The 14,181-nt window shown below is 40.1% G+C and overlaps 1 protein-coding gene across 2 annotated transcripts in view; it reads right to left on the reverse strand.

The window, feature by feature from the left end:
* BMPER (BMP binding endothelial regulator) overlaps positions 1-14,181 on the reverse strand; it is a 147,745-nt gene that overhangs the window by 29,611 nt on the left and 103,953 nt on the right. The gene's annotated exons all lie outside the window — the stretch shown is intronic.

Below are 14,181 nucleotides of genomic sequence, written 5' to 3' on the forward strand. Positions count from 1 at the left end.
AAACACAAGGTGTCCTGTCTAGCTCAGAGAGCCAGGTCCACTGACGACAGGGGAGGAGAAAACTCATGCAATCTGCTAGAAAGAGACCAAAGAGAGACATCATACATGAGCTAAAGTGCACCTTATGCTACTAAAGGCAAAACTCTTGCTCCTAAATCAGTTAAACTCATGGTACTAGTCCTGACTTAAAAATATTATCACTGAAAGAAGCATGTTAATGAGATTAACCACAGAGATGTTGCCACATACAGAACCACAAGACTATGTCCTTCCACATATGCATAAAAATTCAAACTGAAGCTCATCAGAGACAAGTCACCCAAGCAGTTGCCTATTGCTGCAGATAAAATGCTTATCACATCACAGCCTGGGCCACCAGCATATTCAAGTAAGAAGGCAAGTGATTCCTTTGGGCTACTTCCATTTCTGAGGCACAACTTCGATCTCAGTCATTTGTCTGGGTTGTTCCCATTACACCTCCCTTTTCTAAGTGACTATCAAAGTAGTCAGAATAGCGGGAGGGGGATCTCCTGGGCATCACAGGAGCGTAGGATGTGTAAGATAAATGTATCAAAGAGGAGATTATTCCTGAACACTAAAAATCCACTGGAAATATATATGACAGCCCCAAGGCAGTCTGACACTAGCATCCCTCACCTGGGGCGGTTAGACAAACAGCTCATATTTTACTCAGAGTGAAAAAATCACACACATTATGGTTCTCTGACACTCTTTAATCTTAACACAGCTGCAAGCTTCTTTCAGCAGGGAAACCTTCTGGGTGAATGTGACCTTTGGATAAATCCTTGCATGTTCTCTGTGGTGGTATTTTTTGTTACAGTCAGTCTAATGATTCACTTTGTGAACAGCCCTGGGAGGGATCTTTCTACCAGCAGCCCCACAGACCTGTAAACGCATTCCTCCATCACTATCACACCTGCAAAAGGTACTGCAAAAGGGGAAAACAAAGGGTCAACAACAAAAAAAAAAGGTATTCTTTCACACTTCCATTTGGATTACTGCACAGAAAGACAGCATTCATGTTTACAAGATATATAAGTGAACAATAAAAGTTTTTAACATTGAGACAACTGGCTTCTGGTAAACCCTGTAAGAAGTTGTAACTATTTTCTAGAAGCACTAGGTACCTGAACATAATGCATTTTCCTAGGACAAGTAAGGCATCGTCGAGCTCGCAGAACTTTCCCACTCAAGGCAGATAGTGGACACTATAAGAGAGGAGGACAAAACCAATATAAGCCTTGAAAACTAACCCATGTGTCTCTGCCAGCTTTCAGAAATACCATTAATCTTAAGATAAAGCTGGTTTTCTTGCAGTTGACACTCAATATTACAAAAACTGTTTCTGTTCCTATCGGACATAAGCACAGTAATCCTCTCTTGGTGATTCCACACTCAACTTACAACACAATTCTTTTGGTGAGCCACCAAGAAGTCTGAATTTGGTCTGACTGTGTAATTTGATGGGCTCCAAGCTGCCCAGAAAGGAAGGTGTCAATAACTGCTGAATAAACTACTTCTCTGTATCTAACTGTTGAGTGGGCTATTGGGCTTCTTCATGAAGAGCCCTAAAAGCTGAACTGGGTCCACTCTTGCTACCGACAAAGATGAATCAAAGATGTGGTTCATGTCAATCTGGAAGACTTTCTCACATCTGAATGGAAAGCAGACTTAAGAATTTTATTAGTACCTTAAGCCTGAAAGTGAAGCATGCTGCCAGCCACAAGCCAGCATATGCAAGAGATTAATTTCTGTGTTCGGATCTTTAGCAATGCATATAATTCAGGCAACAGTCAGGAGGAGGCAAAAATACATGTGTCACATATGTAGGAATGACAGTCACGTAACATGTTGGTTTATGAGATCTCTCTGATCTCTGACTTTCCTGGCTCAAACTCTCTTCTTTCAGGCACCTGACGTTTTCAAATGATAAAACTTTTACCACTAAAGCATGAGTAGTGGTGACCTGGAATGAGTTCAGACGCATTTTCATGCTTCCTTCTCAGGAAGGAGCGGTCCGTGTCATAAGAGCCATCAGTTGTTCAGTAATTCAGAGGCAGTCAAGGGCTGGATAGATACAGGGATGACACCATGGACTTCAGCAAGCTCTGCTGTCACATCCTGAGCTGGAAATGTAACAGTAGGACACTGCAAGAAGCTCCTGTTGCTGTTGTTCATATTGTACCAACTCAACACACAATGCTCCCTCCCTTAGACTGCCAATCCAGTATTTTCATGCGTTCCACATAACCCCAAAAACTGTATGTCAAAGGGGCTTCTCCACATATACTGATATATACTACAATACTAAGTTTTCTAAAGCATTGTAATAAATATTACAACAAACTTTAGAGTCTTTCAGAAAGTCAAAGAAACAAGTTCCTATCCTTGGAAAAGGTTACTGTGGATGTCTAAACCATGCAACCTTCTGTTGTTAGTCACCATCCAGATTTGGTAGGTCTTTAGGGAAAAATCAGGCTTACTTTCCCCTCAGTCAGTATCAGTCCTCAAGTCAATAAATCTTAATATTGACCACAACATAGAAATCAGTAAATGTTTAAAATCTTCTTCTGGGTTTTAATTAGAAACACTGAGGAAATTTGTCAACTCCTCACTTCCTAGTCACATGGAAAAGCTTTCAAACATTCTGCATAGACCACTGTCGATCAGGCCCATCCCATTTATGGAAGTAAAACATATTCCACCAACAATTCTCTGAGCATTTATATGGGATCTTTAACCTTGGCATGACTTTGAACCCAGGCTGCATCTGCTGCAAGGACAGTGAAGATAATAAATAGTATCTTTTTATGTCACAACAGTTATTACTTCCAGTGCCACAGTTAAATTACCTCTGTCTATATAAAATTTTAACTTCCATAGATGGAGAATGTTGACAAAAATCCCTGTGGTATTCCATTACTAAAAAGCATTTCTGGCCAAGTACTTTATCTTTGGAGAGAAATATGAACAGCCCTGAGAGACAAAGAGAAATAAAGGAGGAAGGTGAAGAAAATTCTTGGGGCTACAGTGCACAGTTTGCATGCAGCTGATAAAAAGAACCATGCAGCGTGAATTCCTCACCTCAAAAACCAGATGGGAATCCTGGCTAGGGATATGACTGGCTCCCCCATAACACAGGCTATGGAATAGATTATATCAAGTCAGGCAGCGGTGTAGAGGTCTTGGGAGAAAGCACAGACTCATGAGAGAAAACCCTGCTGAAGAAGTTTGCTTCCTCATTGCCTCTCTGCCACCATGTTTTGTGCGATCTCACCAGCCATGCAGAGTACACAGTTCACAGATGCCTGCTAATGGTGTTCTTCACCTGCAGGAGATGTCTGAAACAACTCTACAGAGATCAAACTAACCAGGCAGACAAACTATCTGGAGATCAGCACAGGTGAGTTAAAGGACAGCTGCAAGATAAACCTCTTTTACCCAGGTTAAAATGCCTGGGTACTCTATTTCGATTTTGTGCTCATAGGTACTTTTGAAATCAGATGTTCACTGCTAATGGTTGAAGATTTGGGCCCCTTATAAAGTGACGAATCGTGATGCAAATAGTGGGAACTGTATATTGACAAAACACAGCCTAACTAGCACATAGAATCTGAGATCATGTTAACAACCTCAATGACAGATAAAACAGCCACTCGTTTGTGGGATCTGTTTAAATTCTTCTCTGATTATAGAATCACCTTCAACCTCTTCAAGTGGTTTCTTGGTCACCTTTCTCTATATTGTCAGCAAATCATCTTTACCTTTGGAAACAAGGCCAAGAAGGGTATTCCTTGTGACAAGCAGTCCATAAGTCTTTTTTGAAAACATTTTCTATAACCACAGCAAATCTCGAAATTATTGAAAGTCCTCTTTGGGGACATCAAGGACATCTATGATCTATGTCATCACCTTGCCATACTCCAGGGAGTATGGAAATTTTTTTCATGAACAATGGCCTGAAAAGTTAATACAACAGAGAAAAATCATGTAGACAGACTGATGAGCTGAACAATAAAAGTGAGCTTTCAAACCTCAGCCAAATCCTTGATATCTGAAAACAGAGTGTGGGGTTTTCTTGCATATCAACTCCTCCTGCTCCAAAAGCAAGTGTTTTATAGTCCATGCCTCAATTCATTACTAGGGTTTGACTTATTTTTAGGTTCTTACTTGCCAAAGATACATTGCTGCATGGAATATTAATGAGGTTGTCATCTAACTGGGCCTTAAAGGAGCAGAGAAGATTTAGTACCTTCTTAAAAAAACTAGCAACACTTTTTTTCTGAAAGTTTGAGAATTTGTGCTTTGAGAAGAATAAGACAATTCACTTCTTGTGCATGTGAAACCTCTTAAATCCCATCAGAAGGACTTGAGCTTGAGGCCAGCAACCAGACATTTTCACATTTTAATCTCAACTCCGCTCTTGGCTTCCTGTACAGCAAAGAAGTCTTTCTTCATTTCAACAACTTTAAACCAGGGTACAGTGAAAATTAAATGTTTACACTGCAATTTGAAAATGTAAAGTGCTAAGAAGGAACACTTAGGAAATGAACTTTGTAAACTTTTTCCTTGCTGCCATGGTATCCACCATCCTCAACAGCCTCTTACTTCATGTACTCATAGACTACATAACCTTAAGCACTCATTCTCTGTAAACTACATACCTCACTTGAGAGCTGATGTACAAAAATCAGCTGTCTGAATACCTTAACACTTACGACAGCTGCCTCTGGACTGATCATAAGAGAAATTACTTGTTATTAATTTTCACATACTGGATTTATTTTAGCTTTTATGTTTCAGGAATATTATGTAAACAGAATGTTAGTTGTAGGAGTACCCAGGAATGCAAGAAAACATATGGCTCCAACTCCCTTCAGTATTCCCAGCACATTCCCCAGCAATTTTAATTTCAACTGGCTTAAGTGGGGGAGTCAGGGAGAGACTTAAATGCTCTCATCTTCCACATATCATGATGAAGAGGAACCACAGCACCTGCTCTCACATATGCAGAGCCTTGCATTTGGGTGAAAATGTAACCCTACTGCTCCCGGTAAATGAGGAAGGTACTCTTTATAGCTTATTTTGGACACAGTAGCATTTCAGTTCTACCTCTGCTCCAGGATGGCACTGACACTATTCGTAAGTCTGTGCCTGCTCTGATGAATGCACCAGAGACAGAGTTAATCATGGGAGCAGGGCCACACACATATGTTTCTAATCGTCATCTCAACAGGTTGCAGGGTGGGTGAACCTGACACACATACCCACACACCTAGATCATGCCATGTACCCTTATCCAAGATTAAGTATTGTGATGGTAAATATTGAAGATGGATAAATGCATATTACTGAATAAGCACAAGTATTGTGCCACCCACTCTTGTCTTAACTTCCCAGTGAGTCTGCTCTTTGCTCTGGTGGTGCAATACCCTAGGGTACAAAAATCCTCAGGTGCCAAGACTTGTCACAGCGGGTCATGAGCCTTTGTTGTCACGGCCCAAGCCCTCACCAGCACCTGCCCTGCCACATATGGCTGTGTAAGACCTGTGTGCTCACAGTTAATCAAGAGCTGCATCTGTCTCTCATCACATTGCTGGTGCCTGGTGCTTGATCTGCTCTTGCTCTCAGTGCTCCACTGCCCAGGGTGTGAACATTTTGCAGGTTGAATGGCAGCAGGAGAGGCCCCCAAAATGGTTTGTGCTGCATTTGTTTGGGAGACTATGTAAATCACTAGTAATGTGAAGTACTGATTTCTTTGTGTGCTGTGAAGACTGAAAGAAAAATGAGGCTTGAAAAATTAAAAGCTAATTGCTTTACACACTAGCAGTTGCACACTTGAGAGAGCAAGTGTGGAGTATGAGACCCTTAGAGAGACAGATAGGAAAGAAGCAGATTTGCCTATACCCTGGACTGCTACCTTATACCAGACAGCTACTTAAAAGCTGACATAATGCAGAGGTCCACGGAGATCTCAAAGACTGGGAACACCCCAAATTTTTTGGATGTCCTGTGAGATTTATAAAAAAACCCACAAAACTGAAGGAAAAACCTACAGCTATTAAAAACACCCACAAGAAAGCTTTCAGTTAAATCTAACCCATATAAAGTCTCCAGAATGGATCACTCGCATGCATCAAGTAAGCTCTCCAAATGACAGTGAGAGAAAGCTTCATAAGCTGCTTGGAGCTATCAAAAGCTTCCTAAGGCAAACTTTCTACAAAAAATTTTTTTTGTGCTGGTCACAGCTCACATCTTGCTTTGTCTGGTTATCCTGCCAGAAGCATAAATGAACTCATAAGAATAACAGGAGGATTAGGTTAAGCTTATTTTTAAAACATTTCCCACAAATTCATCTCATTTTCCTGCTTATAAACACCCTTGTTCATCTTTGCTGTGTGTCTAATTAGGCAGGATATACTGCAGGTGGCTTAAAATAGGAGCTGAAATATAGTAGCTTTGCAGTTATGCATGTTAAAGGAAAGGTAATTAAAATTTCATGCTATGAGATGTAAACTGATCATCTCAAGGGCCTGAAAGGGATTTCTCCCCCATGTATGACATGGTACGGTTGGCCAGATACAGTAGGGGTGGGTTTCCTCTTCCTTGCAACACTTACTAGCCTCTGCCCAAGGCAGAATATGACATCTGATGGGTTGGTTTCTTGAATTATTTATTTACGGAAACAGACCTATTGCCATCAGCTAAGTATCTCTGAATTTTATTTAAAATCTATACTGCAATAAAGCTTAAAACATAAAAAGTTAAAATTAAATTAAAACAAACTAGCAAAGAAAGCCCCGCCAAGAACCTGTCTTAGAGATTAATTAAAATGAGATCAAATGGGAGGTCTTGGATTTTTAACTTTGGTGGTTAAAAATCTGTGGTACCTGACAGAGACATAGGGTGATTTCCTCTGATGATGCTGACAAATTTTCCAAACAGCATCTCTCCGAAAATGAGATTTATTTTTGCAGCTAAAAAGAATACTTCAGTGTAGCAAGTACTTTTTGTTTGGCAATGGATCAAATCGCACCAAATGGCAGGTGGCATCTTTTAAAATATTTCCACAAGGGAGGATATCACTCTGCTTTTCTACCAGTTTTTCTCCACATCTGCTCTCCTCTTTTCAAAAATCACGCATTATATTATAATACTGAAATGTCAGTGGTGCTTTCTCGAATAGAAAAGAGCCCTTTCAAAAACTATTTATTACTGTTTGCAATGGGGATGTGATTGTATTTTGCTATGGTAGTCCAAGGGCATGCTCATACTCACTGTGAAATAGTGGCATTTTGATATTGTAGCTTTAATAAGGATATTTACAATGGGGAACCCTACATTAAAAAAGTTATGCCTAGGGCATCTTTAAAAGCCTATCAGACAGGCTTTGAAATATGTGAGGGACAGTAGACCTCGCACTGCAGGCTTTTTCTGCAAACTCCTTACAGCCAAGAAGAAAGAACCACAAGTGAACTCAAGTTAGCAAAACACCGAAAGGATCTCTCAGTTTCTCGTGGCCAGACAAATTAGGTCTTCTGCCTTGGGAAGTCACCCCTTAGTTTTCCCCCAGAAAAAAGAGGCAAGCAAACAGGATCTGAGTGTCCCAATTAGAACGTGGGGGATTTTGTCCAGCCCAGTAAAGAATGCATCTGCTGTCTCTGAACCAGCTGAAGTTTTCTTAAATTGTCCGTGGTACAATAAATGGTGGGAAGGTAAAACAAGGATTATTAACTGGTGCAAGAGATTAGTTTAATAAACCTGCATGGGATAGGAAAAGTCACAAGGATGAAAACCTGTCACCCAAATACACCAAAATTCCCATTGACTTAGATGAATCAGGATTTTACCTCATAACTCCAAGGCACTGTAGAAAAAGAAACAAAACCAGCCTACCAAACTTCTGTTAAAGGTAATCCAGGAACAACAGGTTCTAAGAATGCAGTCCATATTGACAAATAAGAAGGGCATTTAGAGTACCCTGCTTTTCTGTTAGATGTCTCCCCCTCTCCTCCCTATCATCCTTCAGGATTACTTTTGTCTCAGTTAAACTGACCTTACATTTTCACATGAAGAGTCTCACATCTGTCAGACGCTGGACAATGAGGAAGACAGCATTTGGTTATGAAACACTGGACTTGAATTTCACTGAACCACGTAATAAACCAGAAAGAAATGAAGTTTTACTATGCAGAAGCAGGTTTTTGTAATAAGTCTCTATATACCTGCATGCGCAATAATAATAAATTGATTTTTTTCCTGGAAAAATGAGAAAAGAAGCCTCACATTGCACCTAGAACCAGTAGGAAATAATTTTTCATTCTCTGTAAAAGGACAGGTGGGGTTGTGATCATGTATTTAGCTAAACACAACAAACACATTCCAGACATGCCATCCTTTGAAGGAAAGGAAACTTCCAGGGTTTTAATCACACAGTAGTATGCTGCTTCATCTGTTTTTTTTATAAGAGATATCTCTGTTAAAAAAAAAATCATTAACTTTCCATATAGGGAAGCACAAACTGGGTCATTGGGGAAGCATGCACTTCTCAGCTGGAAGCAAGCCATGGATGGTCTCAGGTGAACAGTGTCTATCCAACACCACTGTTTTGTCAGATTTTGGAGCCCTCTCCACCCTAATCCCCACTCCACCCCCCCCCCCCGCCAATTCCCAATACCTCAACAGGAAAGGAGACATCTGTGAATCCTCTGGCATTGCTTCAATGTTTTACAGCTGTAATAACCACTGATACAAAGAGAAGAATGTTTTCTAGCCTCAAATTCCTACGGTACTTTTCTGAACAGACAAGTGGATAGGACTTGGTTATGTGAAAAATATCCCACCAGGGGAAGGAGTGGGGAAAGGAGGGGAAAGATGAAGAGGAATCATGATCTGCAGATAACTGAGCTCAGCTTGGCTTTAGCTTTATCTTTTCTGACCACTCAACCCATTTGTCCAAATCCAAACTTCTAAATCTAAACAGTATTTTTCTGGCAGCTTGCATTCCCTCGCTCTTGGCTTTATCAGATGAAAAATACTTCAAGGAGGGGACTTAAAACATTGGTGAGCCATAGACTTATATATATGCAGCATTTCTGCAGTACTCCTTACCATTAGAATATAGGGACGACAGTTTGAAGCTTGCTGCTAGAAATCCCAAAATGCACCAGACACTACAAAGTCCATTTTCTCTCATTTGTTAGCACTGTCAGTCACCAGCACTGTTAAGTCATGGTGCCTCTTACTTGTACGTCAGCAAGTTCATCACAGCCTTACACAAGATGCACAGGTTAACATTTAGTGGTTTGGGGGATAATGTCAATTTATATAGGGGCATAAAGTAAAGGCAGCAGACAGCCTGGAGACATAGGCACAGGGAACTGTTTCCCAAGCACCAGTGTTCTTGGAAGGGTTTGGGACACAATGGCTGACAAGCATAAGGAAAAGAGACAATGGGCATAAACCGATGGACAGAAAGTTCCACCTGAATACAAGGAAGAACTTCTTCACTGTGCAGGTGACTAAGGACTGGAACAGATTGCCCAGAGGGGTTGTGGAGTCTCCCTCACTGTAGATATTCAAGAGCCATCTGGATACAATTCTGTGCCCTGTGCTCTAGGATGACCCTGCATGAGCAGGGAAGTTGGTCCAGATGACCCCATTGTGGTGCCCTTCAACCTTATCTATTTTGTAATTCTGTGATTCATAGAAAACTCATATCCTGGTGCAGATTTGCTTTAAAAAAACCCTATTATTATTTCAAATATTTTTAAATTCCTTTCTAACCAGAAGATCCCTGGGTTGTACAGCTGCTCAGTGACAATTTGCCCAAGAAGCTGCATAAATTGTTTCATCCTGAGCCTCTCTCTGTTGTGGTTACACTACTGCTAGTACCTCAACTCAGGGCCAGCTTCAGGCTGGCAGTCTGACAGGCACAGAAACATCCAAATCTTAGCACAAGGGCAAGTGGAAGCAAAAGCCAACCCCTGCTCTGTGCCAGGTCTGCAAAGGGACCAGTCACAGCTTCAAGCCATCAGTCATTTTCTCAAGCCAACACCACTGGCTTTGTCTTGAAGGGGGACACAGGCCAGCTCTGCCCTAGCGTTGTTTAGGTGCAGGAGCCAGGACAAGAGTCACCCTGAGGAGCAGCAAGAGCTACAGCTGCCCTTCACTTACATGACAGAGGAGCCCTGAAGCAGCTTGGCCTCAGCAGGAACAGCACAGGCAACTGCTCTGCTCAAATGCACAGCCAGGGCCAGAAATCTCATGGGGAGAATTTTGCAATATGCGCCCTTGGCAATAAACTGAGGGTTCCAGAGATGCCAGTTCCACCCACCCCTTAAGCACTTGAATCAGGATTTTCTGAAGTCATTCTTCAGCCTACATTTTTTTTGTACCATCCTGCCGAGTGAATATAGGGGTATAACCACATGAATTTTACAGCTGTAGGTCATCATTGTTAACAGGGAAAAAACCTTCAAACCTTCTGATTCAAAGCCACAAACCCTTGGCCCCAATCTTTTAAATACAGTTTGTAATTAACTTAGCAATGCAATGGCTCGCATGCTCTCTGCAGCCATTTATGGCCTAACTGCCAAACTTAATAACAGAGAACCAACAAACTACACAACATTGCAATTTATACTCTAAATTTAAGCAGTGATATTTTATCTAGTCAAGCGGATTTTTTTTAAAAAAAACTGCAAGACAGCAGCGGCTACCTGCATAAAGTTATTTGGCTAACTGAAATTGGAATTCATTAAGTGATTAACCAAGAGCTATAGATGGAGTAAAGACATCACATCTCAAGCAACATTTAAGATGAGAATTTTAATACAGTAGATTTGCAATTCTTGAATGCATGTGATTAACAGATTCAAACAAATGATGCGGTTACTATGTTAATTAAACCCTGCCATAAAATATTGAATGGGATTAAATTCAAGTGTTTGAGAGAAAAATAGATCTCTTAGGACAATTACAAAAGAGAAAAAGAGTAATCAAGCATTTGGCATGCTATTGTCTGTTAAAATCATAATAATAAAAATAATAGCATCAATTAAAAATATATAATAATAATAGGAAGAGTAATACCAACAAAAAGACTTGTCTTAAAGAGTTAGGCACACAAATTTTCCAATCTGAAACAGAGAAATCTACTGCATGACAAAAGCAAGACACTGAATTTTTTTTCTGAAGTTATGGCAGTAGTGAGAGTTTTGAGTGCTGTCTAACCAGTCATTTATGAACTCAGCTGCTGTGTAGGTGTATTAGAGACAGGTGATATACTGACATCATGTTGATGTCATGTTCCAAATCTGTTGATGTCAGCTTTAAAGAAAACCCAACAACCTACTAGAAAACCGCAGATGCTAATGAGGGCAGGTGTTCTAGGAGTATTAGTCCTGTGTCTTCCTCTACAGTGTCTCCTGCAGCCCAACATGTCCCTGCATAAAGCAGCACTGCAGTGCCCCTCTCACTGTGGTCCCCACACCCATTAGGAGCTGCCTGCTCCTGTGCCTCCCAAGGAGGCTCCTGAGAGGTGTCAGTCATGACCAAGCAAAGTAGGCATGGGGGTACACTGGGGAACCGCTCCACATGGCCTCACAGGGCTGGAGTCACATCCAGGCCCCTGCTCCAGTCCCGCTCAAAGATACACAATGAGATCAGCCATGGAGGAGGGCTCGGTGAGCACATAAAAGTCCTCTTCTGCTTCCTCAAGTCCCCTAAGCTCCCCAGATCCTCATCCAAGAGCTTAAATGGTACCACAGTATTTCCCAATAATGTAACAGTGTTTTCTGGTAATAGCAGCATGAGATATTGAGATAGTATCACCTGTTTTTAGTGCTGCTTATACCCAAGAGCAGCTTCAGGAGTTTGAGTGCAAGCTTAATTGCACGCATAGTTTAATTTTAATTTTATTTTTGCAAGGACCAATCCAGGACACTTAACCATACTGAAATACCAAAACAGACAAGCGGCAATGGTAATGACGCTAACTGCTAATCAGTTCTTCACGAGGGCTTTACCAAAATGTCCTGGAAATTCAAAATTGTTTCCCTGCTTAATGAACTTGCCTCCAAAAAGTTAAACCCTAAGGGTTATTTTTAGAGTATTACTCATGAGTACTGAACAATTAGCAATGCATTAGAGACAAACAAAAAATACCAGCCCAAAACTAAACAAAGCAAACCACAATTAAAATCGCATAACATGTGTCTAGTTACAAAACAAAAAATTAAAAAAGTGGTATAAAATTAGATGCTAAAATTCTTCATTTGCAGTCAGAACTACTTCAAAATCCTTTCTTGTACACTTACATTGTGCTTTCTTCTACCATGTGCTTTGGAGGGAAATGCAAGTCACCAAAGTCACAACACCAAAAAAAAAGGATTAAGGGCAAGGTGCACAACCTAAGGCATCAGACATCTCTCAAGGTCAAGCTCAGGAGTCAACACACAGCTAGGCCTCTACTCTTTAAAACATGAACTATATCCTATTCACTTAACAATCATGACAATCATGCTGCATGTTTTTTGGACGGCTAACAAAAGGAGAAACTACTGCTGTAAAAAGAACAAGACTTAAAATGAATTTAAGACCATCTTCACAGAAATCTCCTCAGTAACACAATGTCAGACAAATGTTTGCAATGCATTGTTCACTGCCTTTTTTGGTCTCTGCAGAAAATACACGCTAATTTGTCATGTTCCTGCTGAGTTTATTTCTATTTCTGAGAATTTTGAATAACAGCAGGTCACTATCCGAGCAGCATAATGAAAACGAAGCAAAGTCAATAATATAGGCAAAAATGACCAAGAAAGGTTAACTCTTCAGAACGCAGTATTTCAAATGGAAAAATTCCATAATACATAATGTTGGAGGTTAAAAACTGAGAAGCTATTCAATTCAATGATGAGATGAATAGAAAATTAAAGAATCTGACCCTACCCTTCTGCCTTCTCACTTTTCTTACTGATAGGAACTTGTTCAGAGTTAGAAAAGTAGAATTTGAAAAATTTTATTTAAACCTAGCCTGAAATTAGAGGACATTGACTAAATATGCTTTTCCAAAAGACCTCAGAAAAAAAGCTGCGCTAATTTAAATTTCTTTTAATGGTAACTCAAATTTTTTGCAAAAGTACATCACCAGTAATGGGTTTTTTGAACAAAAATTACTGAAAAAAGAAAATCTCTGAAATACTTGTATTTATACTTACTTACACACACATACATACTTATATCTGCAAAGATGACAGAAAGCTTTCCAGAACTTTCTTGAATGTGTGTCCCATAATCATTACCTCCTTGCAGAAACTTCCTAGTATGAAAAACAGTGACAGTCACTGACTACATTGCTTGCTACAACTTCATCAGTTTCTAACAAGAAGCAGCATTCTACTACATACCATTATTTAACTGTACATTATAGTTTATCTTTTATTCCTGTGTTGGGAGCTGAGCATTCTAACAGTTAGCAACATCTAAATGGAAACAAATGAACAGCTCCTCCTGACAGAATATGATGGTCATTTCAACATAAAGTTTCCTTAGGGAAAAACATACTTTTCTACAAAAGAACATAATCAAATTAAATACTTGCTTGATTTTATTGCCTTTCCAAGACAAACATTAGACATAATTTTAAAGGAACAGAAAAGCTCTACGGTAATTCTTGTCTGCAAGCATGTAGAAATTTTTTTTCTGGCTGCTGTAGTCAAAATATAAATCATTTTCTGCTGTGGTGTCAGGAAGTGTATTGCACTAAATTAATCATGAGGTACTTTTAAAAAGGGACAAAAAATCCACTGCAAAATTAAACAAATCTCTCTGGGCCTGTTTTCCATTTGCATTGTCATCACTTACCTTTAAAGGACGGTGGAAGTGAGATGGGAATGTTGCTGAAATGCATTCAACAGAACCTGCGTGTGTGTTAGCTTCTCTAGTGCTCTCTGTTGTGCCTCCAGCCATTAGAAAAGATAAAGTATCATAACCTGCACACAATATAATTTTTACTCTTTGCCAGGCTCCTAGCACAGGGATACACTATAGCAAAATAAATGCACAGGCACATAGACTACAAGCCAAGCTGTAGTGCTTCTTCTAGCATTTCCTAGTCCCTGGTGTATTTTGCTGGAGTAGATAAAAGTCTTTCTGTCT

The sequence above is a fragment of the Lepidothrix coronata genome, unplaced genomic scaffold (genome assembly GCF_001604755.1).
Source record: "Lepidothrix coronata isolate B3197 unplaced genomic scaffold, Lepidothrix_coronata-1.0 Scaffold3, whole genome shotgun sequence".
Taxonomy (NCBI): domain Eukaryota; kingdom Metazoa; phylum Chordata; class Aves; order Passeriformes; family Pipridae; genus Lepidothrix; species Lepidothrix coronata.